The 25,790-nt window shown below is 47.3% G+C and overlaps 2 pseudogenes; both read left to right on the forward strand.

The window, feature by feature from the left end:
• Positions 1-4,863: 4,863 nt before the first annotated feature.
• LOC149347296 (uncharacterized) lies at positions 4,864-14,681 on the forward strand (annotated as a pseudogene).
• Positions 14,682-15,496: 815 nt separating this feature from the next.
• Positions 15,497-25,506, forward strand: LOC149347297 (uncharacterized; annotated as a pseudogene).
• Positions 25,507-25,790: the final 284 nt, after the last annotated feature.

Consider the following 25,790-nt stretch of genomic DNA (forward strand, 5'->3'; position numbering starts at 1 on the left):
GGAATCCACTCCGTTACCCTTAAAGGGGGACTGACGGCAACGCTGCGAACCCTTTTGTGTTAGTAAACTCCGATAGTTCAGCATTTTGTGGCTTCGTTGCTACTAGCCCTGCAGCGAAAAGGTGCATTGATTGCTAAGAGATTTGGATTTGAAGTTGAAAACTTCCTCCCGCCGCTACAATACGAACTCGGGACTCTATGATGACGCATTAGTGTAAAATTGCGTCAAGTGGCGGAAGCCGAAAGCCGGAACTTCGTCAGTACTGGACCCGAGGGTTGCGCTGCCTCCAAAGAGCAGGATAAGTGAATACTGCGGCCCGCCGGATGTTCAAGGCCTCAATCGGCCGTTTACGTTTCCAACAACGTTGCGGGGGATCCCGTTTCTGATTCCGACAACTATGTTCTCGCAAACTGCGGCCTGCATTCAGCGACCTTAGCCCCACGCAGTGTACCCTGCTTTTGAGTGGTCCAGGAAGCGGGTGTGGGAAAGAATTGCTAACTCCGAGGAGTCGGTAGCGTCACTGTCACCGCCCAGCCACCATTACATCTGATGCGTAGCGACTGGTACGTGCAGGCCTATTCAAATTCTGTAATAATAGTCCTCGTAGGGCTGGTTATGCTGCCCATCGTCATGGTACGTTGACGAAAGGAACACGCCGAGCGGTGCGTTTCAGGATGTGGAGGCGCGTTCAACATTGGCCATACACAGCTCTTTCTCCTTATCGCAATTGCGTGTCGTTGCGAGAATTTCAGCAGAGGACCAATTAGAGAGGCACTATGGGGTCCTCCGCTGCTCTGCCCTTGTAAATCGAGGCGCATATCGAAACATGAGGGCACGCAGAACGCACAGGCGTGAAGCACCCCAAAACTTAACGAAATTCAGCTGGCTGCCTGTTGCGCAGCCAATCTCAGGTTTTCTTTGACTTCGAACGCTCAGGTTGTCTTTTTTCTGTATTGCTCGTGTGATGTGCACTAAGGGTTTCACAACAAAATTTATATAGTTCAATATCGATCAAACACGTTGCCTTCATGCACGTTTGTCAGCGACAGAGATCTATAGTGTGTTTTCTCCTATTTCATCATCATGCTAGTACTTGCGAGATTGCCGTGCGGAGGCGATACCAGAACTTTAATTCTTGCTCTTTCCCACCTACGAGAGCTTTGTTTTCTGAAAGAGTGGTGTTTTTGTGTTTAGGAGCTGGTATTCTATCTCTGCAAGCAAACTTCAATTTCTGCTCGGTGTCTGTTTAAGGACAAGCGGTTATATTCCCTCCGCATAACATGCCCTGCCCAAGCCCTTTCTTCCTCTTCATTTCGACTAGATTGTAATTAACCCCCGTTTGTTCCCTCACCCACCTTGCCCGCTTACGGTCTCATAAAGTTACACCTATTAACTTTCTCTGCTTAGCTCGCTGCGTTGTCTTTAACATAACCTTAACCCTTTGTTAGCCTCCACGCTTCTACCCCATAGGTTAGTACCGGTAAGATACAGCTGTTGTATACTTTTCTCTTCAGGGACTTTCATAAACTGTTATTCATGATCTGAGAGAACCTCCCATATGCGCTCCACTCCGTTATTATTCTTCCAGCTATTTCCCTCTCATGTTCCGGGTCAGTAGTCACTACCTCCTCTAAGCAGACGTACTCGTTTAGCACTTCCAGCACCTCGGTACCAATTTTGAACTGCTGTTCCTTTGCGAGACTGGTGAGCACTACATTGGCTTCCAGTATGTTAATTCTTAGACCCATCTTTCTGCTCTGCCTGTCCAACGCACTGATCATTCTTCGCAGCTCATCTCTTGAGTGGCTTAGCAAGACAATGTCATGAATCGCAAATTAGGTATTGTCAATTATCGCCACCTTTTTCCAATCCCGGCCTCGTTAGAGGTATGGCGTAGCATAAGGAATTCAGCTGAGGGTACAGGCATGCACTACGCGATGAGTGTCCGCCTCTCTCAGCCCACGTGCGCGTCCTTCACCCTTTATGTGAGTTGCACGGTGGCTGCTATGGCCTTTTTGTGTCGGTTTACTGTGTCCGTTTTAAAGGCGAAAGCTTTTAATGCCTCATTGTTGAGGACAGAAGGTTGTCAGCAGAGATGCCACGCTTCTGGAATTGTGCTAATTTTGGCCTCTCCTCCGCGCAGCAGCGCAACCTCCTCCTGTCCTCAGCAACCGGCGTGCAGGCGAGGGTTTCAGCTGTGCATAGCAACCGTGACGTCACGCAGTAGCGGTAGAACCAGCGTGCTTGTCGGCGCTGGCAGCTGCACCACCGCTCCTTCGCCAGACGTCTCGTTGCAGTCGAGTGAGGGAGACGCATGGCTGCGAAGCGGCCCAGTGATTCCGCACCAAGCCCTTCGAGGAAGCGGCAGTGTCTTGACCACAAGGCTTTCGCCAAGCACACTTTAGAATTTCCAAAGTGACTTCGGTAATTTTTTTCCATCCTGTTGAAGGTACAATCCTAGAGTGCGGTTGGTGCATACTTAAGTGTCCTGTAAGCCCTAAATTGATATTTCTATCGTGGTTTGGTATGTCCTTCGCTTGGGGGTATGACGAGTAATTGTTATTTGCCTAGCGAGCACGCTAGTCAGATTCTTGAGGTTAGCTTAGTAATGGTATCTACTGCTGTTTGTAACTTCCCCTCGATTCGACCATCTGATCTGTATGTGGATGGATGGATAGATATACACCTGTCGTGTGCCCACTGTGGCCACCCTAATACTTCAAACCTCTCATTCTCATCAGCGGACGTAACTTTCTGCCGCCTCCTGCAACGCTTGCCTTCTCTTGCTATCCATCCAGTCCGTTGCCCTTAAAACCATCGTAAAAACCATCGGCCTTCGAATTATATGCCGCTCAAAAACATATTTCTTCTTTTAGATCTTTTAACGGATGATGATGAGCTTCTTCTTGAAAAACCGGCCACGCTGTATACGCAGTGCCTTATGACCTCGGGCATACCGGAAGCTTGGAAGAAGGCTTTGTGATCTTAATTCATAAAAAAGAAGACGTCAAGCAAAAGAAAAGTTAGAGACCGACCACCTTACTCACTGCTGCCTTCAAGGAATTTATTAAGTTAATCGCTAAAAAAGTCAGGACAAGCTTAGACTTCAGTCAACCAAGTGGTCAGACAGGGTTTCGTAAAGGCTGCTTACTCGACAATAGGCCATATTGACATTATCAATCAGGGAATAGAGAAATGTGCGGAATATAATTAAACCCTTTATATAGCCTTCACACTAGTAGGCTACGAAAAAGCAATTGACTCATTTGAAACCTCAGGAGTGATGCAGGCATTAGGGAATCGGGGTTTAGGTTAGCCTGATGTTAAAATGCTGGAAAATATTCATCAAGGCCGGACAGTCACCACAGTCCTCCATAAAGTCAGCAATAAAATTCCAAGTGGGAAGGGCTTCAGGCAGGGAGGCACGACGTCGCCAATGCTTTTCTCAGCATGTTTACAGGTGGTGTTCAGAGGTGAACAGTTGAGGATAAGTGTTGATGGAGAATACCTTAGTAATCTGCGATTTGCTGATGACCTTGCCTTGCTAAGTCACCCATGGGAAGAACTGCAAACCATGATCATTGACGCAGGCATACATAGTTTGGCGGTGGACCTCAAAATAGTATGCAAAAATGCGAAAGTTATGTTCAACAGTCTCCGAAGCGAACAGCACTTTACGATTGGTAGCGAGGCGCTAGAAGTGGTAAGGCTAATCGTCTGAATCATGAATGGAAGTTTACCAATACCTGTGAGAAGAAAAGTGAACAACACTTGTGTCTTACCGGTACTCACCTAGAAGGCAGAAACATGGAGGGTAGCGAAAAGGTTCACTTAAGTTGAGGACAATGCGGTGAGCTATGAGAAGATAAATCATGAGTGTAAAGTTAAGAAGAATGAAGACTGCAGAGTGGGTCAGTGAACAAAAGCAGGTCAATGAAATCCTTATCGAAACGGAGAAATAATGGGACAAAGATTAACAGAAAATGAATTACTCTCTAGAAAATACGGCTCATGTTCTGCTTTTAGGGAGCCTTTTGGCGAGGGGTGAAAGGTGTGAACCCCTAATCTAACAGAGAAATGCCCGTCGGATGGTGGTCACGTGCCCGAAAAATAAATGTTGGCAATGTCGACAAGTTCTGTTGGGCGTAGAAACAAGCCAAAGAGGAATGAGAAAGTTGAATGTTGAACAGCTGACACGCCAGGCGTCCATGGGTCCAGTTACGGGCGTGGTTGTTCATTGCTGGCATTACGGAACACTGCACCGGTAAAATTACGAGTGGTAAAGGCTTGACACCCGATTATGCCTTTGCAAGTCGTTGCACAAGGCTCTTCGTACAATGAGTTGATTGCAATTAACAATGAGTTGATTGCATTAAGAAGTGTACTAACTCATGGATGTCGTAGAAATGTTGAGAATATTTCTGGGCAGCCGGTAGAAGTCTTTTAGCTTCTGCCAGCTAGTCGGAAAAGATCGAAAATACAGTTTTGCATACCCAGGTAAGTTAGTCAAGATTTACAACCGTTTCTGCCTAGTGAAATCTCTGCAAATACATTTGTGAGAAAGCAGAGATAGAAAGCCCGTAAAGTAATATTTCAAACCTAGCTTGTAATCTATTCCCAGCAGAGACAGAAGACGACAAGGCATGCAAGGCACGAAACATTTTCAAAATTCACGCTTGGCTCTGATATTTTTTCGTAATCGCCTATAGAAATTTACTTTTTTTCTGCCACTGCACCTTGGCCAATCCCTCCATGTAGGTACGTGCCATGTCTTAAGAGGAAGAAGAAGAAGGAAAAGGAGGCGGCGCTATTCCTCGTGCTCGCGCAGGCTGCCATCAAGTAGGAGCTGTTCCGTACCTGCAAGGCGTTTAACATACAGGCCCCGCCCGCTTCATATCCTCGGATCCACGGCGGCTCTACCCCTCTGGATCTTCAACGTCACCCTGCTGGAGGCTCACCCTCACAGGTAAGGGGCTACACAGTCGCTTCGAAACACTATGCCTCTGAACCACGGCATTTCGAAGTGGTTTCTGCCTAGATCAGGAACAGGCTGAAGTTCCTTCCATTAGGTCTAACCGCGTTTCTCCCTGAGGCGACCATTCGCTCATTCATTGCCTAAGATTGAAGAGTGCCTGGTATTCTTCGCGGCCCAATATGGTGCTTTTTAATTACTGACAATTTTTTCCTGCGCCACACGAAACCGATTATCAGTTTAGAGGTTGCCTTGTGCTTAACTCGAAGTTGAGTGTTGGCTTTGTAGCATCAAGTTTCTAGTGAATAATTGCGCCCTTAATGCTTCATGTAACCCTGGAGGAGTAATTGCCTTCAGGAGGAAAATCACTTCTCTCTCTTGTGAAGGCTTTCGCTGCGCGCTTTAAACTGCGTAAGCACTTTGCCAGTGTTTGTTGCGAGCCGGAAGAAAAGAGCAGTTGACATGCATGTAATTTCGGCGGCCCATAAGCTTTCTGTATTTGCAATGATGTCAGGATTAGGAGCTCTAGTGGGCATCTTGTGATGATGCTAGGCTGAGGGCTCTGCTCTCATTATCAAGTTAAGTGATGCAGAGGAACAATGGAACGAGGAAAAACAAAATATATAGTTGGTTTCGAAGGGCTGTCTTGCTTTGTTACATTTGTCTTGGCGGAATAAAGGACATTAGTGCCCAAGAATAGTGTCTAGCATCGGCCGGTATCATGTCACCGGATGACGAGAGGATACCCTGGCAGATTAGGCGTCGCATTTCTCTTCGACCCTACCGAGGACATTGTTGCCGAAGAGCAAGCTCTTGGTCAAGTTGGTCGTATACTGGCAACAGAACTGCAGCACGGGAATCATGCTGACATTACGAAGACAGGAACCGCATAAGCGATGTTTCAAATGTCTTGTATAAGTCGAAATAGAACCTTTTCTTTGCTACTCGATAAGTGGTCATACGGTGTATACCAGCTCTAGCTCTGAATTTGACACGTGACTTTGTGTTTGGTAGAGCAGAACTTTAGGCCAGTTGGTTTAGCCACATATTCAGGAAAGCTTTGCGCAGAATAACACAAGACGGGAGGAAGAAACACGCACACACACACGAGCGCAAACGCTCGTGTGCATTTCTGAATTTCTGTTTGGCTGTGCGGTGCACGCGTACGCGGCGCAGCAGAGTTCGTTCGTGTGTCTGTGTATGTACTGTGAACGTGCTTCTTTGGCTGCAGTTATCTCTCTTATTTGCACTTTCTTGGTTTCTGTCCTTTAATTTCAGCAGCTCATTTGCAAGGGGAGGATGTGCACAGTATTCGCGAAGAAAGGGAAGATGTGAATTGAATTTGAAACAGCGAAAGCGGTGTTCATCGTGTTTTAGTTAGTATAATAAACGCACAGTAACTCAGAACTGTGCGTGTTTCATGGGCCTCGAAAAGCGTGTCAGAAACAACCCCTCAGTGTTTCGGAATTGGTTGCACGGGCAGCCGCTTCGAAAGGGAATGGAAAGCCGTAATGATTGTTGAAGCAGAAAATCCTGGCATGTGGCTCCTCTTGCGAGTAGAAACAATATCCGAGGCCGCTCGTTTAGGCGCCATGGTCCAAGTATCTGGACTTAAACTCTGCAATCATCTGCATGCAGGAGGATGACTGGCAAGCAGCACAGCGGTGGTCGGCACTATTCCCGCTTCCTGGCATGCCTTGGCGTCGCCTGCCCGCTACTGCTGACCCCAATGCTCTTCCAGGAAAGCCAGGTGGGTATAAAGGCGAAGTGACATTGAACACTTTCGGAGAAGGCTGTAGCAAAATCCGTAACACTAAACTCCGCCTGAACGCCGGTGCTTCGAAATCCGCGTTTGCTTCCTACGTTCTGGGTAATTGAGCAGAGCTTTGAGAACACCTTTATAAGCGGCAGTGTGAGTCATAATAATCGAGCGCGAATGCTAAAAGTATATATGAGGTGTTTCCGGGAAAGCCTCTAATAACTTTTACAATACCCAGAAATTCAGAACATAAGTATTTTAGGCAAGAAAAAGGTGATGAACGCATTTTTATGTATTGCAAGATTTCACTAAACAATCAATAGATCCTCAAATCTTCAATCGGCAGACTTCCGATATTTTGCTATTTACTTTTTGGCTGTCGTCGAAAATGTTCCCCATTGGCCTTTCATGGCACTCTTCACCATTCGATGCGAGTCATGAAAAACTTAAAAAGAAAGATTTTGTTACGCATCGGAAGAGCGGCCAATTTCCTTCGATGTTTCCTTAGCAGCACCTTATAATATTCCAATATTCAATACTTTTGCCCAAGAATGCTGGGCAAGAGTATGTCGACGGTTTCTTTGGGGTTTAATGCAGGTGTCGCCGGACACCATAAAATACGTGCGTAATGTTAACCAGTAACCTGGTTCACTAATTTCTGAAAAGTAGAACTACACAAGCAATGTTTGAATGAATGTGCAGTATCTTGGTCCCAAATGCGGGAAAGGGCGCATTGAGGCCACTAGTTCATATTTAAGAGGTGGTATACTTAACAATGGTGTAAGTGGTCCTGCGGAAGGACGAAAAACCTTGCAATAAATGTATTTCGATAACGAGTTCCAAAGCACCGCAAGATCACATCTTGGCTGCTTTTCCGTCCATTCATGCAATCCAAGCAAAGAGAAAATGAAGTATAGTTAAATGACTTGGTGTTGACAGCAGTTGCAGTCCTTGTGTACCTTGGCGCACTTAAAGAAGTACACGAACATGCTAAAGCATCGATTGATACAGAAACGCGTGCAGTATGAGCGCAGGATCTGGGTGACTTGACAAGTCTATATTGGGTGGAGCCATCTGTCCGCGTTCGAAAGAAGCTCTAGGAAAGGCGAAAATGGTCGGGTCGTGCCGTCGGGCGGTCGGTCGACACATAAACATATTCTTACACTTCGGCCGGGTGCCATGCGCCAGCGCTTCTTCGAAGCTACAACTGCGGCGTGAGCTGACCGACGCCGCTAAACGTGCTTCATTTATAGGCGCCACCGCGTTTGTTCGTCGCATCGAGCCAAGGCAGTCACGCTCATACACCTAACATCAACAGTACAGTGTTCTGTCACCCTCCAACGGATCGCCATTTGACAAGCGTGGAGATGGTTACAGAAGCTTCAAGTTTCCTTCTTCCCCACTCGGGGCTGTCGCCTCCTCAGGGAGTGGAGAGATGCATTACCCAGAGCGGGCGAGGCTATGCACTCTACGTGGATAATAGGGGATCGTTTCTTCAAGCTTCACAAATCTTCTGCGGCCCACGCGGAGGAGATTCCTTTCGCGTCACACCTCCTCTCCAAATGTGCGCCGGTTTTCGTGACACCTATACAGACCCTGCCAGCTGTATGTTACAGGTAGTCTCCTATGGGGCAGAGACCTATACAGACCCTGCCAGCTGTATGTTACAGGTAGTCTCCTATGGGGCAGAAACGTGGTGGCTAGCCAAAAGGCGTGCAGCCTAAGTTAAGGACAACGCAGCGAGCTATGCAACGAATAATGATAGATTTAACGTTAAGAGAACGGGAAGGGACAGAGTATTAAGGAAACAAACGTAGGTTGATTACATCTTAGTCGAAATCGAGATGAAGAAATTGGCTTGGGCGGGCATGTAAAGCGAAGGCAAGATAACTGCTGGTCCTTAAGCGTAACGGAGTGGATGGATGGATGGATGGAAAAACTTTGTTTTCGTCATAGAGCATGTGTGGACGATTCCGTGTTAGATGGCCATCAACTCATGGCTGACGGCGACCTGGGTGGCCCACTCCACGGCCCTGGTCTGGACGACCGGGTCTGAGCTGGCCAACACGGCCTCCCACTGCTCGAGGGAAGGATCACGCATAATGTCCGCCGGTGGCTGTGTTATGCTACAGCTCCATAATATGTGGTCATAGGTTGCCCACTCGTGACACCATTTGCACTCCGGCTGAATGTCCGGGTAGATTTTGCTCAACACGTATGGGTTGAAGAAACATCTACTCTGCAATCGTCGCCAGACGCATTCCTGCGCCTTCACCAATTGCTTGTCCGGGAGTGGGTAAATCCTCCGCTCAAGTCTGAAATGATTAGTAATGTCATGAAAGGATACCAGTCCATCTCTCGTGGACCTTCCCGGGTGGCGGCATATAGTGCCTCGCATGTATCCCTCTTGGTTTAACCCTCAGCACAAAAAGCTCGGACTTTGGCTGAGAGCACGAGAGTCCTGCTTCCCCTGCTAGCTCCTCCCCAATATCCACCGCCTGTTGTCGAGTTTCTTCCAATTGTGCGTCACTGCCTCTTGTTACCCATAGAGTAATGTCATCCGCATAAAATGTATGTTTAAATCCCGATATCTCTTGCAGCCTGGGTGGTATCTTGATCAAAGCGAGATTAAATAGGAAGGGCAATAATACCGACCCTTGCGATGTCCCCCTGCCCCCCAATGGGAAGGGATCCGATTTCATTTCTCCGACTAAAATCTCCGCAGTCCTACCCTCCAGAAACGATCTGAGGTACCGGAAGGTTCTACCCCTCGATGTTATGTCCGATAGGTTCCTGAATATTGCCTCATGGGTAACATTGTCAAAGGCCTTAGTGAGGTCGAGCCCCAAGATAGCCTTGGTGCCCGTGTCGTACCCAGGATCAACCACGTCTTTTTTGAGCGATAACATGACGTCCTGCGTTGATAAATTAGCCCTGAAGCCAATCATTGTTTCAGGTAACAACTCATTGTCCTCTACATAACCCTGAAGCCTGTTCAATTTGGCCAAGCACGACGTTAGCGAGATGGGACGCAGATTCTGAATGCAGAGTTTCTTCCCTGCTTTAGGAATAAATGTAATCCTAGCATGCTCCCACTCTGGCAGAATCTCCCTGGCCGCCCAATATTTATTCATCAAATTCGTGAGTGCCCCCACTGACTTGAAATCCAGGTTCTTCAGCATTTTATTAGTAACCCCGTCCAGACCCGCTGCTGACGTGGTACGAAGCTGGCCCATTGCAAACTCCACCTCCGCCACCGTAAAGTCTGCATCTAATTCAAGGTTTTCCTCCCCCGAGTAATCCGGCAAGCAACCGCCTGCCTCTCTGTTTATGTAACGACTTCGGAGTTTATTTATAAATTCCCCAGTCGTGCCTTGATACCGATGCACTAATCTAGCCATTTGCCCCTTCTTCGCAGATTTGGTTGCCGCCGGGTCTAAAAGGTGCCTCAACAACTGCCATGTTTTTTTTTTTTGCATCCGAATTGCCCATTCATCCGGTCACAAATCTGCCCCCACTGTTTGCACTGCAACTCCAATGTGTAGGTTTCGATTTATCGTTCTAGCTTGGCCATCTTCCTACAGAGGACACCATTATGCCTTTGTTTCCTCCACCTCTGAAGGAGACTCGCATGTGCTCCCCACATGTGTAACAATCTAGAGTCAGCCGTAAAGCCCTCCTCCTCCGTCGGAACCTCTTCTGTGGTACTCTTCACGGCCTGCTTGAGTGTGTCAATCCAGGCTCCTAAGTCCTCGATTTCCCCGTTCACTATGTCATACCTGTATTTCCGAAATCGGTCCCAGTCCGTCACTCGAGTTCCTTTCACCGTGTCTTTGTGCTTAGCAGCACTACATATCGTGGAAAGGATATAGTGATCACTTCCCAGTGGCTGTCCCGTGTCTGCCCACTTTGCATCCCTGATACCATTCACAAATGTGAGGTCTGGAGAGGTGTCTATGCTCACACTGTTGCCTATCCTGGTATGATCTAGCGGGTTGTTCAAGATCGTCCACCGCAGGTCCTGGGCAACCTGCCAAAGCTTATTTCCCTTCGAGCTTGCTCGGATGTTGCCCCACTCCGGATGAGGCGCATTGAAATCTCCCACTACGATGAGTTGAGACCTAGCCGCTAGCCGTTGCGTCTTGATCAGCAGGTCTGACAAGCCCACCCCCTTATCTTTTGGAGAAGAGTATACATTAAGAACAAATAGACTCTTATCGTCCTTTCTTTTGGGCAAAATCTCCAGCAGGACGTAGTCCTCCCTGCTGCTGTCTATGGTATGCTGAATCACTGTGGTGTTGCGATGGACTAGCACGGCCGTGAAGACACTCGATACGCCCCCTCGATCAATCTCTGGTGGTGCAAATGTCTTAAATCCCGGTAATTTCACCGAGCCGCTAGCCTCCTGCAAAGCTATAATGTCCGGCTTACTATCCCGATTTTGTATGTGCAACTGCAGGTTCCCCCGCTTGCGACGGAAGCCAACGAATATACACCAATACGCCCAGCTTCATGTACTTCTGACGACGGAAGCCCTTGCAGTTCCACTGCCAAACCTCAATTTGCTGGCCAGGGGCAATGGTGAGGCCCTAGGTTCACTAACATCGGCTCTTGGCCGACTACGGGAGGCAATCTAACCTCTATAGCATAGCATTTAGCTGTTTAAACATGTCCATTACCTGGGTCTGGAAACCCCGCATGTCATTGGTGAAGGCGTCAAGAGGATCCTCAATGTTGCCTAGTCTAGCTTCGATCCTGTCGACCCGACCTTCCAACCTATCCTGTCTTTCTTCCAGTTTTCCTACTCTCTCCGCAAGGGTAAGCATGTCGCTCCTAAGACAAGTGACTTTAACTACTGACTGCGGAGTGTCCGCCGCCGAAGTTTCTGCTCCTCTCTTTGCATGAGCTCCCTCATCTGCCGGAGGTGGCCTTTTGACCGTCCACCGATTCTCCACTTTCTCCACTTCCATAGCTGTGTTATCGTCCACGCGAGAAGCGTTCACAAGCGCCGCTTGCTGTGGGGCCTGGGCCAACAGCGTCTGGACCCTTTCTACTCTGCCGGTTTTAAGCGCGCGTTCCATCTCTACTATCCTAGCTTCCATCTTTTTGATAGTTTCGGCTTGCTGCAGCACCTGCCTTTGTAGCTCCTTCTCTCGAGCAGTCTCATTTCAGGAGCCCGCGTTGGGCCAGCTCACGTTTTTCCTCGTGGCACTTGGGTTTCTTCCATGACCGGAACCTTGCCCTCCTCCTTTGCCAGGCTCGGGTCCGGGCAGTGGCGGGAAGGAAGCTGACCGGTCCCTGCTCTTGCTATCGCCTCTCGCACCGCTAGATGACCGCTTCCTGGGCCTCGAACGCCGCTCCTCCTTGCCAGTTTGGCTCTTGTCCTCGTTGTTCTGCTGCAGACCCGTCGGCTGCTGACGGGCTAGGCGAAACTTGCAGTTCCGGCTTCCCGTGCTGTGCGCCCCATGGCACACGGCGTGCAGGGCAGCGACTCTCCCTCCGGTGGTGCAGGATGTTCTTTCCCGCAGCGGCGACACAGATTAGTCTCCGGACGATAGCAAACGTCCGCCCGATGTCCCACTCGTCTGCAGTTATAGCAGGTCTCGACTAACTCTCTATATGGGATCACAGCGTACTGACAGTTCCAATAGATGACTTGCCGCGGAACGCGCTTCCCCGCGAACGTGATCTGAATCGCCTTTGACTTGCCCAAAGGTCTGGCATCCAAAATATCCATGTCTTCATTCCTCTTCAAGAATCCTGCGCGAACTTCTGCCAGTGGGCATCCGTTGTACGCATTGTAAATTACTCCGCGCACAGAGTTCTCCGGCGCCGCCACGTACGCCGAAACCTCAAGGTCACGACCGCCCAGCTTGAGCGTCTGGATTCCAAGAGAAGGCAAGTTTTCTAGAGGGCGGCAGGAAGTTAGGTGGGAGGATCAAATTGAGGAGATTGCGGGCATACGTTGGCCGCGCCCGGCAGAAAACAGTGTTAATTGCAGAGATATGGGGGAGGCCTTTGCCTTCAGTGGGCAGGGGTAGGCTGATGATGATGATACTACTGACCGTAGCAAGAAAAAAAAATCAACCCGCACGGTTCCACAACCAGGACTGATCATTTTTTTTTTGTCACATAAATAGTGATATCGCCCTGTACGGTACACCAAACGGCTTTTCATCTCGGCGAATTTTCTTTCGTGTTCCATACGTCCGTACGCCCATTTCATATCTCCAATAGCATTATTCTTGAGTTCAATATCATTTTTCGCCTCCCTTGGACTATACCATTCGCCGCTGAGAGGAAGGGGAAACCAAGTAGCGTAGTCTTAGCAAGAACCACCCCTGCTGATGAGGCCTGCGCATCGGAATCGCGATTTGGTTACTGGCGCTTCCTAGGCTTCTTAGTCGGCAACAAGCGAGCCCGGCAAGCTGCGTCTCAAGTACAATTTGAAGTTTATTGTGCATTAATAATACAATCAAACAAGTCCAAGAAATTAGTACTGTAGGTGGTCCCGTGGTTAAAAAACCGTCAGGGGGACCTCGTAATGCAATGTGACATTTTCTAAACAAGTACAAAGGAAGTGTTCACTAGGTACTGTCACAGGAATCTGCATGGGCCCCAGTAACAACAATATCGTTAGTAAAGAACTGCAAGTTATCTTATGTGCAAAGCACCGCAAAAAGCGTTATGCCTGGAGTGTAACAATGGCGAAGAATAACAAACTTAACATCATGATAAGCAAAAATTAAATCATGATTTGCGAAGCCTAATGTTTTTATTACGGTTAGAAAAATGAAACTGTTGCGGAGTGATTTAATTTGGTATGAAAGGAATTCCGTGACCTTATACCGGTGAAATTTTTGTGTATTTTTTATAAGTACATACTTTTGAAAGGGGCAGATTAAGACACTCAGAAAACATACTTGCATTGATGTTGTTAAAATAATGGTTGGGGAAGACTCCCAGTTCTATTTCACGGTGAATAACCGGATAAACAATAAGTTAACAACAACGACATCTTCGTCCAGACCTTGAACTGGCGGCACCTTATCGATGGCTTTACCACGGCTCATTTCAAAGGCACTTCTTCCGGCAGTACAAATGTGCTATATTCAAAAATCTTAGCTCGTGTCATGCTAGCACTATTGGCACATTTGAACTGCTGACGAATACATAGTGCACGTTAAAGCACCCCAGGTGGTAGAAATTTCCGGAGTCCTCCACTACGGCGTCTCTCGTAGCCTTAGTCGCTTTAGGACGTGAAACCCCATAAACCAACCAAACCAACCAACATATTGCAAAAGAAGAATAACCAACATTCCCAAAGCTTTCTGGGTGGTTGCAGTATAGGTATTTCCGGACTTCTTTCGTCTAGTCCAGGGCGTCCATTTAGACAGTCTCCACGCAGACTTGTTCTATAAAGGCGAACTGGTCCTGCTGGACCATGCTGGACAAGATCTGATGCCAAAGCTCCATCTTGGATTTTGGTGCGAAGGCACTGCCTTGTTAGGTAGACAGGCACACGTGGTATGGAATAATATGGCCCTGACTCGGTAATGTGCATATCTATAGTCACAAGCGATGGGATGATTTTTGCTTAGCACTGATACGTCGTAAGGGCAATGCGGCAGTTTCTTTTCATTGATTCGACAAGAGGCACTAAAACACACACGGAACTCTGCCGCACACTCGGTGGCTACTGCAGGAGTCCCGCTGCTGCTTCTGCCTGGCGACAGTGTCCATCGTGCAGCTGACGGAGGCGCTGCCGCCGCCCATCATGGCCCTCCTGCCGCTCTTCGTCTTCTCCGACCTGGAGGCCACCCCGAGCACCGACGCCGAGCTGACGGTACGCGGCGGCCCGAATCACCGACGGAGAATGCCTCATCGCTCTCCTGGGAGGAATTGCAAAGCTCTGTAGATCGTCTGGAGCTAGTGTTGAGGAAAAGTTGATGGAAGTTCGTGAGAAATGCCTTTGTCAATTATAGGTTCTCTAATAAAGTTGTTAAGAAATATCTAACGCAAAAATGTCGTGTATCACTTGTCATATTACTGGTTACTTACATGAACAGTTATTAGTGATTCCAATAGCGAACAACAATAAAAAAGAATGGCGGCGTCAGTCTTTTCACGATAAGACATGAGTCAAAAATAGTTTCAATAATACTTTAGAATTCAGGCGCCGCAGCAACCTCTCAAAAAGTCACGAATTGCGAAAGCAAAAACGAATATTCAAAGACAAGAAGTCTGAGCTGGATGAGTTATTTTCTCTGCTGCCACCCCCCCAGGAAACATAACGGGGCGCCTAAAGGAAATCCCTCATAGCAATCAGCTGTGCTTTGCTGCGATTGAAGGAACAGGGTCAAATGCCTTCAGCGAGTCCAGGAAGCGTGCTTATATTTCTTTACTACTATCCGAACCTGTTCCTAACTCCCTGAAATACCAATTGTAAATTCGGTAACTGCAATAAAACACGATAAAGTGGCGCCAAAGCTGTGCTGAACAGGTAATAAAGTTGTCCTTGTGTAAGTGTTATACCACGTCAGGGTATAGCGCACGTTCGAATGTCTCATAGCAAAGATAAGTTATACTGGTGTGTAGCTGCAGACATGTGTCCGATCACCATGAAATATATGGCACCCGCTGTGGTGGTCTGTTGTGGCTCGGCGCTTCAGAACACCGGCACGCATCCCGCAAGCCTTGGTTCGGGACCTGCAACCAGCTGTTCTGCTGTGCAGGGCAGCCTGCTGGTCGTGCTGGTGGACGTGATGATGGTGCGTGTGCTGGGCTCCACCAGCGTCCTGCAGCGCCTCTCGCTGTTCCTGCTGCAGGAGTTCGGCACTCGGCTCCGCAACGTGGCGCTGGTGTGCCTGTCGACGGCCGTGGTCGTGCCACTGCTGGTCCACGACACGCTCGCCGTGCTGCTCGTGCTGGCGCTGGTCAGGCGACTCGTCTTCGACTTCATGAACGACAACTTGCAGGTGTGCATTTCGGTCCGGTGGAGAGCAGGACGGAAATGGGATCCCGAGGACATCATTTTGGGATGGCTAGACTGTCGTTTTCTGATAGGAAGGTTTATGGTTTATGGGGGGACAATGCTCCATAGTGACTCAGGCTATAAGGGAAGCCGTAGTGAAGGGGTCCGAAGTTTCGACTACCTAGGCTTCTTTAACATTAACTGGCATCGCACATTTCCTATACGTCTGAAATTTCGCCTCCATCGAAATTCATTTGCTGTTGCCGGGATCGAACCCGCGTATTCTGAGCCAGGAGCCGAACGCAATTACCACAGAGCCCTCGCAGCGTGCCAGAAGGAATGCTACTCTAAATGGCTCCATTGGAAGCACGTACGATACGACCAGAGGGAGCTTTTTCTAAGATGTTATTTATTGGCGTCACCATTGGCGTACTGGGACAATTTTTGTACCGTGCACATTCTACGTAAGTTGGGACTTTTGCCCATTTATTTTTGTCTTGTGACCTTTCTCTCTCACTTAGATGTGGATAACAAAGATAATGTTTTCTTCATCCGGTCTCGCATGCATGATGAGAAAGCTTTTTAGGAAATGAGTTGTTTTTTTTTTGTATTCGTCTGAGATAAACATCAATTTTTATAATCACGCAATATTTACTTCATGGACTGAAAACAGTGTCTGCGAAGTGGAGATGTGTAATATCGTGTTTGCAACAAGACAAGTGTGCATTGTCCACAAGTGACTGTGCACAAATGGCCTGTGCACAGAGCTTTATTCCGGCCCCCATACCGCAGAGGGAAAGGCCAAGTGGACAGGCCGCGGTCTAAAAAGATTCGCAGGCTCCCTTCTTACAAGAGCGATGCAACTCGCAAACTTGTGTCCTAAAATACGGTGTGCCTACTCTGTGTGTACCTAGTTGCCACAACATGCCCCGAGGCGCTGAACTCTCCAAGGTCACAGCGGGAATTTCGGACGTTCGATACATCTCTCATTTTCTATCACCATTGGAAATATTTGGTGTGAGCGGAGAAAGCAATTTATGGGTCAGATTTTGCTGGAGTGAGCATGAGTTAGCCATTGTAACCATCACGTTGGAGCATAATCACGTGACACTCCATTTCCCATCATGTGAAATTTCAGATAGCAGCTCTAAAATAGACGGTGTAGTTTGACGACTTAACATATGACGCCACGTTTTGATACCCAGCAATGCTTGACATGCGAGCGCTATACGTGACCATGAGAAGTACATGATTCGAGTCATTCCACGGATAAAATTTCATAGTAAAAGGCAGAATTTTTTCTAGCCTCTCGATGCTTAAATTTCATCCCAGGGTCGGCGCGGAGCCTCAGGGTGTAAGGCAATATTTTACCAGATGACTCGTCTTTATCATGAAAAGTGGAATACTTATTGGCCGAGGTTAAATAGGCCCTTCGCTGCAGGCAGAAGAACCGGTGAAGACTGAGCTTGAAGGGGCGTTGTTCTGGCATGGAGGCGGCGACAGGCGACATAACAAAGGGAAAGTTGGATTTTTGACAAACAAGGCGCGCAGAAGACGACGAACACGAAGACGGGAAAAGAAAAAGACAAGGGCTAACTTACAACTGAATTTTATTCGAAACATTGATTAAAATGTATCGGAACATGACAGGAAGCAAAACGCAAAAAGCTTAGGCAGTCACTGCCCGTCCTATCTATCTCCAGCGCCTCGAGCATCTCTCCTGATCTGCATACGATGGCTGCGAGTAATTATACCTCTCACGAAATCAGGAAATACAGTGCCCTTCGTCCTCGAGGTCATGGTCGCAACAGTGAATCGCAAGATTATCACGTGTCTTTTCTACATTGCAGATGCTCTCGCAGTGTAGTTGTTGACAAGATGTTATTGGCAATTATTGACGAGATTACTATGGCATCGAACAGGGCCTGTAGCTTTTCGTACCGTCCATAAAGTTACCGTCTTCATTATAGAGCTATGTTGCTTTGCTAATTTTATTTATTTATTTATTTATTGTACCCTCAGGGCCAAAGGCATTACAGAGGGGAGTGGGTTGATTAGGATAAAGAACAATGAATATAATACAGTGAAAACAGGTAGTACAAAATAAATTTTCTTCATTTTAAAACAAACAACATTCACAAAGCGTAAATAACATAAAATCAATGTACATAACACAGTGACAACAGATATAACACATGATCAACTTCTTTCAGAATAAACAATGTTAGCTATTGCGTCGTGAAAGGTTTTCTTATCTGCAATGGCTGCAATATCGGGGGGAAGGCAGTTCCATTCCACAAATGTGCGAGGAAGATATGACTGAAAAGAAGATTTGGTGTGGCATGTTGGGATGCCAACCTTGTGGCGGTGATCGATGCGAAGTGAAATGTATTCTGGGGGTGATATGAAATAGTCGTGAAGCGTAACGTGATGATATAGCTTGTGAAATAGTGTTAGGCGACCAATTTTACGGCGAGATTGTAACGGTGGGAGTGACACGTTAGATTTCATGGCTGTGATGCTTGCCGTACGCTTCTAATTTGAAAGAATGAAGCGAACGGAATTATTTTGGACTAGTTCCAAGGAATGTACAAGGTTATCATGTGTAGGGTCCCATATTGATGCTGCGTATTCTAGTTTAGGACGTATTAGGGTTTTATAGAGTATAAGCTTAAGAGATGAGGGAGCGGCTGAGAAATTGTGACGTAAGTACCCTAACATGCGGTTAGCGTTATTAATAACTTAGTCGATATGAATAGACCATGTTAAATTTTGAGTGATATGAATACCTAGGTACTTCTATGTTTTTACCCAATCAAGAGGAGTGCCGTTAAGATAATATGAAGGAAGAGCGTTAGGTGCACGGGAAACACGCAAAGCTTTATATTTATTAATGTTTAATTCCATATTCCATGTAGTGCACCAGTCTGACACCAAATTGAGGTCTGACTGGGGAGTGTCAGTATCGTTAACGTTATTTATTTCCCGAAATATTCCACAATCGTCAGCGAAAAGGTGAATGTTGGAAGATATGGCAGAAGGAAGATCATTAATATAGATTAAGAATAGGAGTGGTCCAAGGACCGATCCCTGTGGAACACCAGATAGCACGTTAGCAATCGGTGAATTAGTGTTATTAGCATGCACAAATTGCCAATGGTTAAGAAGGAAAGATTTAATCCAGTCGAAGACGTTAGGATTGAGATTAAGATGGCTCAATTTATGTAGCAGCAATTCATGACATACTTTATCAAAGTATGCGGTATAGCTTAAAAGTAAAGGCAAGTAATTGAGTTTCACACGAGTATGTTTGACGAAAACCATGTTGCGCAGGTGTGAAAAATGAATTCTCATCGAGAAAGGTAACGACATGTTTGAAAATATGTTCTAGTAATTTGCAGCATGTGCTAGTGAGCGAAATGGGACGACAGTTTTGAGGGAAGTGCTTACCACCGGACTTGTGAAGTGGAACCACCTTCCCAATTTTCCAGTCGTTAGGAAGGCTTGCTGCGTCGAGTGACTGTTGAAAAAGTTTGGTTAGTATAACTGAACTATAAGCACAACTCTTTTTTAGAAATTTAGCGCTAATCGCATCACAACCAGGTGAAGAATTATTTTTCAAAGATTCAATCAATTTGGCTATGCCAGGTGGATCGATAGTTATAGGTGACATTGTCGGGAACCTGTGCTGCTGTATGTGAGGCAGATTAACACTTGAAATGGAGGAAAAGCTTTCAACGAATGTGTTATTCAGCACGGAAGCACAAAGATCACTGGGGATAAGGTTACCGGAGGAATCTTGTAGTCTTATTAATGGGTCGTTCTCAGGGTGTATAACGCGCCAGAATTTCTTAACACTCGTTTTCAAAATAGTTGGTAATGTGGCAGACAAAAAGGTATTTTTTGTTCGTTTAATCGCGTTGACCTAAGCGTCGGAAGCAGACTTGTACTTCACCCATCGCGCGTTAGATAGTGAAAGATTCGCGCGGCGGTATAAACGTTTCTTTTTGTTAGATAATCGTTTGATGTGAGAGTTGTGCCAAGGTGCTTGTGGATTAGAGGTGACGATGCGCTTAGGGATTTACTTATGAGTTAGTTCGTGAACCTTCGTTTTGAATGATATCCAGTTTTCTTCGACAGAGTAGTTGTCAGAGTTAGCAATAAAGCAATCAACAAATATGCCCAGTTCATTGTTAATAGCGGCAAAGTTGGCGCGTTTGTAATCTAGAATGATTTTTTTTTAATTTGCTCGGTTTTGGACGCGGTATATTAATGCAAAAATTGACCAGAACGTGATCACTGATGCCTGGAAGATATGTTATATCAGTAGCTAACTCTGGATTAGTTGCTAGAATTAGATCAAGAGTGTTCGAAGCGTTATTTACTGTCCTTGTGGCTTTTGTTACTAACTGAGTTAGCGAAAACATGGTGCATAGTTCTAAGAATTCTTTAGCTTGATACGAAGGGGAATGTTGCGGTCTAGAATGACGTAAACGCCGAAAACCGTCGCAAAAGTAAAAAGATCCAAACGACATCTGATATGGACCAATGTTGTTCCTCCACAGTGCATCCTCGATTTTTTAAGACTTGGATTTTTGCGTTTCATAAAATTTTGTGATGCTCAGAGAGTAAACTTGCTCGTCTTAATATCGCACGACGAGCCTGTGGGGCACGGAAGCGGCTGTTTCTGTTTATTCTATTTTTAATGAAGGCGTGTTCACTTGTGTGGACCATCTGTGCGCGTGTAGCTCATACAATCCCGCATACTATAAATTGAATGAGTTGTCAAACGCCGTGCCATTTTAATACCGGTCAGGCCAATGGCGCATTTAAAAGCGTTGCACTCACGTGAGGCTGAATAGGGAAAACATAAAAACCTCCACCACATAATCAGCATCCTCATAAGCAGCAGCAGCAGCAGCCTAAGGCCTCTCCCATGCTTCTCCAATTAACCCTGTACTTTGCCAACTCCAGCCACTGTATCCCCGCAAACGTCTTAATCTCACCCACCCATCTAACTTTATCGTGACCCCTGCTACGCTTGTCTTCTCTTGGAATCCACTCCGTTACCCTTAGGGACCAGCGGTTGCCTTGTCTCCGCATTACATGCCCTGCACAAGCCTAATTCTTCCTCTTGATTTCGACTAGGATGTCATTAATCCGTGTTTTGTTTCCTCACCCACTCTGCCCGCTTGCGGTCTCTTCACGTTACACCTGTCATTTTTCTTTCCATAACTCTGTGCGTTGCCCCTAACGTAAGCTTAACCTTTTTCGTTATCCTTGACGTTTCTGCCCCGTCGGTGACAACCGGGAAGATACAGCGGTTAAGTACAGGATATTGGTGGGATATTGGTAAGCTGCCATTCATGATCTGAGAGAGCCTACCATATGTGCTCCACCCTAATCTGATTCTTCTAGTTATTTACCTATCACGATCTGGAGCGGTAGTCACTACCTGCTCTAAGTACATTTATTCCCTTACCATTTCCAGCACCTTAGTATTAAATACGAACTGCTCTTACCTTGCGACACTCTTGAACATTACTTTGGTCATGTGCATGTTAATTTTAACACATGACTTTCTGATCTGCCTAATTCATTGATCATGCTTTGCAGCTCATCTCCTGAGGGACTTAGCAAGGCAATGTCATCAGCGAATCGCAATTTACCTAGGTATTCTCCATTAACTCTTATGCTTCACCACCACAGATCTAGCCCAACCTTCACCTTTACTGAAAGAGCCTCATCCCAACAGATATTTTCAAATAATGTAGAAGCTGCGTAACGGTACTCTAATTTGAGTACGCTCCTTTTTTTATCCATAGACATGAACCTGCTAATTGTTTTCACTTTGTCGCTGCTTTCTCTGCAGTCGATGATGACATTCGAGGCTCATGAGCTCCCCTGGAACGAGGGGCATGCATTGCCGCGTAGGCGTTCCGATGGCTCTACCAGCGATGCGAACGCCAACCTGGCGCCCAGCGACAGTCGGCCGGCACAACAATTGCCCGCGGACGTCGAGTCCCCGGCGTCGCCTGTCCCTCCACGGGGCGCTGCGTCCAGCGAGGAAGGGACTGCAGCCGCGCGAATAGGATCCACCACCAACATCGCGCCGTCAGCTAAGAATCCAACTTGTACGCACTCTTTCATATGCAAATGTCACTATGGTTCAAGTGGTCGCATATAACTAAAAAAGAAACTACGAAGCCTATGCTCCTGAATGGAAGCTCTTCATTAAACTGCTCGGCAACGTCACGGCGGCACTTTCAACAGCCTTGTACTTGCCAACCTGGCATAGAAATTGGCTCGAAAATGCACTGCTGTCGTCGACGATGCCATAAGTATAGTCCGCCGCCACTAGTTGGAGTGCCTTCTTGGATGATCCTCTGCCACTGAGCTCTTGAGTCGTGCATAAGAGGTTTGGTGACTGCCTTTTGCATCACAGAGTGATAAGCTGTGCTTGCTCTTTCGGATGCACCGAACGCAATAGAACTGGCTGCTGATCATGGTACCAAGCTATTTAAACCATGAAATTCCATGGACACTACACGCTACTTCACAGAAGTTAATTCGCAGGACCGACAAAAATTACTGATGAAGTACGTTCAGCCATTCATCCTCTGAGCAATGCAGACTTACAGCAACGCCTCCGTGCGAAATGTCTAACTTCGCTTTCATCCCAAACCCAAGAAGTGATTGACACCGATGACTTACACAGGCAGAGCAGTTAATGATGAAGGATCCACAAAACATTACGTTTATAGGAAAACTTGCATAAAGTGCTCTTCTCTATGAGGCCCTCTATTTTACTATGCCGGTAGAGCTAGGCTACTCAGGCGTTGCTTGTTACTCGCAACGTTGCTAAAAAAAAGCATCAGGATAAGCTTTCTCCCCAGTCGTCACTGACAGTGCCTGGTCGTCGTGAGCCATTGTTAACTCCTACACTTCAAGGGGATGTCTGTGAATCCCTCGGTGCGAAGGCGAAGTTGTGGGAAGGACTTGTGAAGCAAGGGTGCTGATGAATGCCTGCGGTTGCACTCAGCGATCCCTCAGTGCCGACACCCACACCACCAGAGAAGAGGAGGAGGAGGAGGCTATGAGGAACGGAAAGGCGCGATAAGTGCCTGACTGTGTGCAACCCGGTGCACTACAGAAATTATCAGGAAAGAGAAGGAAGAGCAGAGACAAGTATGTTTACGAGAACAGACTTCTATGGGTGCGCGAGGGCAGGTGCAACCTAGAGCTTTTCTTGATTTTTGGTAAGAAAACCGGCAATGCACTTGCACACAACAGATGTCACTGCGGGCTAAGCCGTGCAAAGCAGACGGTTCTTTAGCACCTCAACGCTGTTTGATAAGGCATTGGCTGCCGATTTTTTTCTCACGCATTCTCTTACATGCGGTGTCGGGGCTTTCTATTGTTAGTGTGCTTACTAGTGCCCTTCTCGCACTTACAGCGAGGACTGCTAGACCTCATTCTTGTCTGCGCCTTTAGACAGGACTGTTAGAGGTGGCCTTGAGAAACATGATTTACGTATTGAAAACAATGCAACACGCCATTCACAAAGGCACCGCGGAACAATTTCCCGCGCGGGGATTTTTATCCGCGTGTGAAAGAACCCGCTTAAATGTCGTGGCTGGGATTCAAGAACCCGTTCCTGTGAGCGCTTAATGATTGGCGCCAGTTCAACGCTGCAAGTTCAAACGCGTAGTGAAGCCTGTGTACCTGCTTACTTAGGGCAAATTTCGTTCAGCCTCACATCCTCCCGTAGTTGACACTTACGGGGATATTACAAACAATGTATGCATCTCTAGGAGGGCACTCCCGAGACCCGCCAAGGGCCTCGTCAGAACCGAGGCGTGCCAGCTTAGACGGCTCCGAACGGGGTCTTTCTTGAATCCCGTCATACAAACACGCGTGGATCCTACATTTACGGGGAGATGCAAATTCTGCGGGCAGTATGCTGACCTATACCACATGGTGGGGGACTCCCAGTACAATACACATATACCCTTTATAAGTCAGCAAACTAGGGAGGGCTGGGAGACAGGCCTGCCCAGCTTTCACATGGAGGCCCAGCGGGCCCTGGTCTAGAGAGCACGGGCAGCGGCGGCGACCAATTGCGTCCCGAGATAGGGACTGCCACCCAGCGCAGGGACCGTCCCCACCTCTCTTTCCCAACTCAGCACAGTGCCGTTATAGATGTTTTCTGCTCCTGCTCCCACCTGGTTAGATAGCGACACGAGGAGAGAGAGACAAAAAGGTCATAAACCGGAAGATACGACCAGATGGCGCCTCGTGGCGCTGGCTTTTGGACAAAAGCCACGCCACTTCGCTCCTTGCTCCAGTAGGTGAACCCACGTACGCTTTCTGCTTTGATGAAATATATGCGTATCAGACTACAGCCCTCACATTGCACGCGGCTTCAAATGACGCCTTATGTTGCAGACCCTAGCTGCCCGTTACCAGCGCCCGCAGAGCAGCAGCAGCCTGTCGGTAACAATTCGACAGGGACCGTCGGTACGTCTTCGCTTTCGATGGCGGGGCCAAGCAGGGCCTCGGACCACGGAGCGGATGGTGCATCGCTGGGTGTCGCCTCCCAGCCACACCACTGCATCGGCCGCAAGGCTTCGGAGTCCGAGGCATCCATTGAAGGGCGTCTCCACGTCGAAGGCCAGCCCCGGAAGTCGTCGCTAAGCTCCACCAAGAGCGCGAAGAAGGTGGGTTAACCCCTTCCGAACGTCATTGATACTCTTGCTTGCGCAGGTTGGGTGGGGCGTTCTCTAAAGTTAAAGGAAAGAAAGAGCGCCAAGGCAAGTTAGTTATGGAGACAGTTGTGGCAAGCTAAGCTGATCGCTGAACGCGCAGAGGGTTTATTTAAATATAGATGCAATTGCTTTCTAGAATACTTCATCAAAAATATAGATATAAAGCATTCAGTTCATTCATTACTACGTATTCTTTCAGGTAGGCATATCGGGTATTTCAGTGCCGATATTGATTGCTTCGAAGATGAAATTTTTCTTTTCTTTATACTGGGCGGGTAACGTAATTTGGGTCAAGGCTTGAAAATTGGCCGAGCCCAAATGCATGACACCACGCAAACACTGCTGCTCATATTGTGGCGCAGGGCAGCATTTTTTTTTAATGTGAGCTCATGAAATATTGAACAATCTTGTATAATAAAATATTTATAATATTCATGTTCGGCCCACCACAGTTGTTGACGTTGTAGAGGGGGTACGAATACACACGAGTTGATTGTGGTCAGAAAGTGCGACCTTCTCCGCAAGAATTCCGGCACAGCCGATTTAGTGCTTAGGGAAAACTTACCCTCAGGCTGAAATGAAACTCCAACACGCCACCATGCGGTTTTTGGTACAGCCCGCGCCATATAGCAGCCTTAAAGCTGTTGACGTATACAGTTCGTACGTAACTTCTTCTCCAACCGCCCCTCGTCAGTGTGGCGATCCCCGTCGAGCGCCGATGGCGAAGCTTCCTGCACGTGGGTTGGGCTAGGGGAATAATGCCGCGGTTTTTACTCATTTTGCCTGCCGCGTCACTTATTTCACGCACATGCAGAAAAAAGTCAACCGCAGTCATTGAAATCACGCAAGAAACGGCTATTGGTTAAAACTCCATGACTTAGCTCATTCTTCGTGGAAGCTTAATTAGGCAATGGCGAAAGCAACAAAGAGAACACGAGAGCGTTTTACCCCTCTCCCAGCCCGCGGTCACAGCAAGCCACGGAATGAAGGCAATGGGGCCAGCGTAAAGCCAGTGCTGTACGGGGATCTTTAAACTTATCAGTGGAGAGACGGGCCTCTGAGAGTAAAGTACCAGCACAGCCCCACTTTGAGATATAAGGATTGCAGTGTGCACCATCCTTTCGAACACTCATACAGAATAGATCAAAGAAAAGCAATTCGGCATTAAGTAAGGCATATAAATATCCATCAAAAAGCCCTAGGTTCATTTGTCATTTGTGAGTAGTTTCCAGTGCTTCAAATAGCTCTAAACTCTAGAAGTGAATAATTTGTTTGCTGTATTCAAGAGAGCCACCTGTTCTATTCTCCATTTTTCTT

Source organism: Amblyomma mixtum, chromosome 4 (assembly GCF_055824585.1).
Source record: "Amblyomma mixtum isolate Tamu chromosome 4, ASM5582458v1, whole genome shotgun sequence".
Classification (NCBI taxonomy): Eukaryota; Metazoa; Arthropoda; class Arachnida; order Ixodida; family Ixodidae; genus Amblyomma; species Amblyomma mixtum.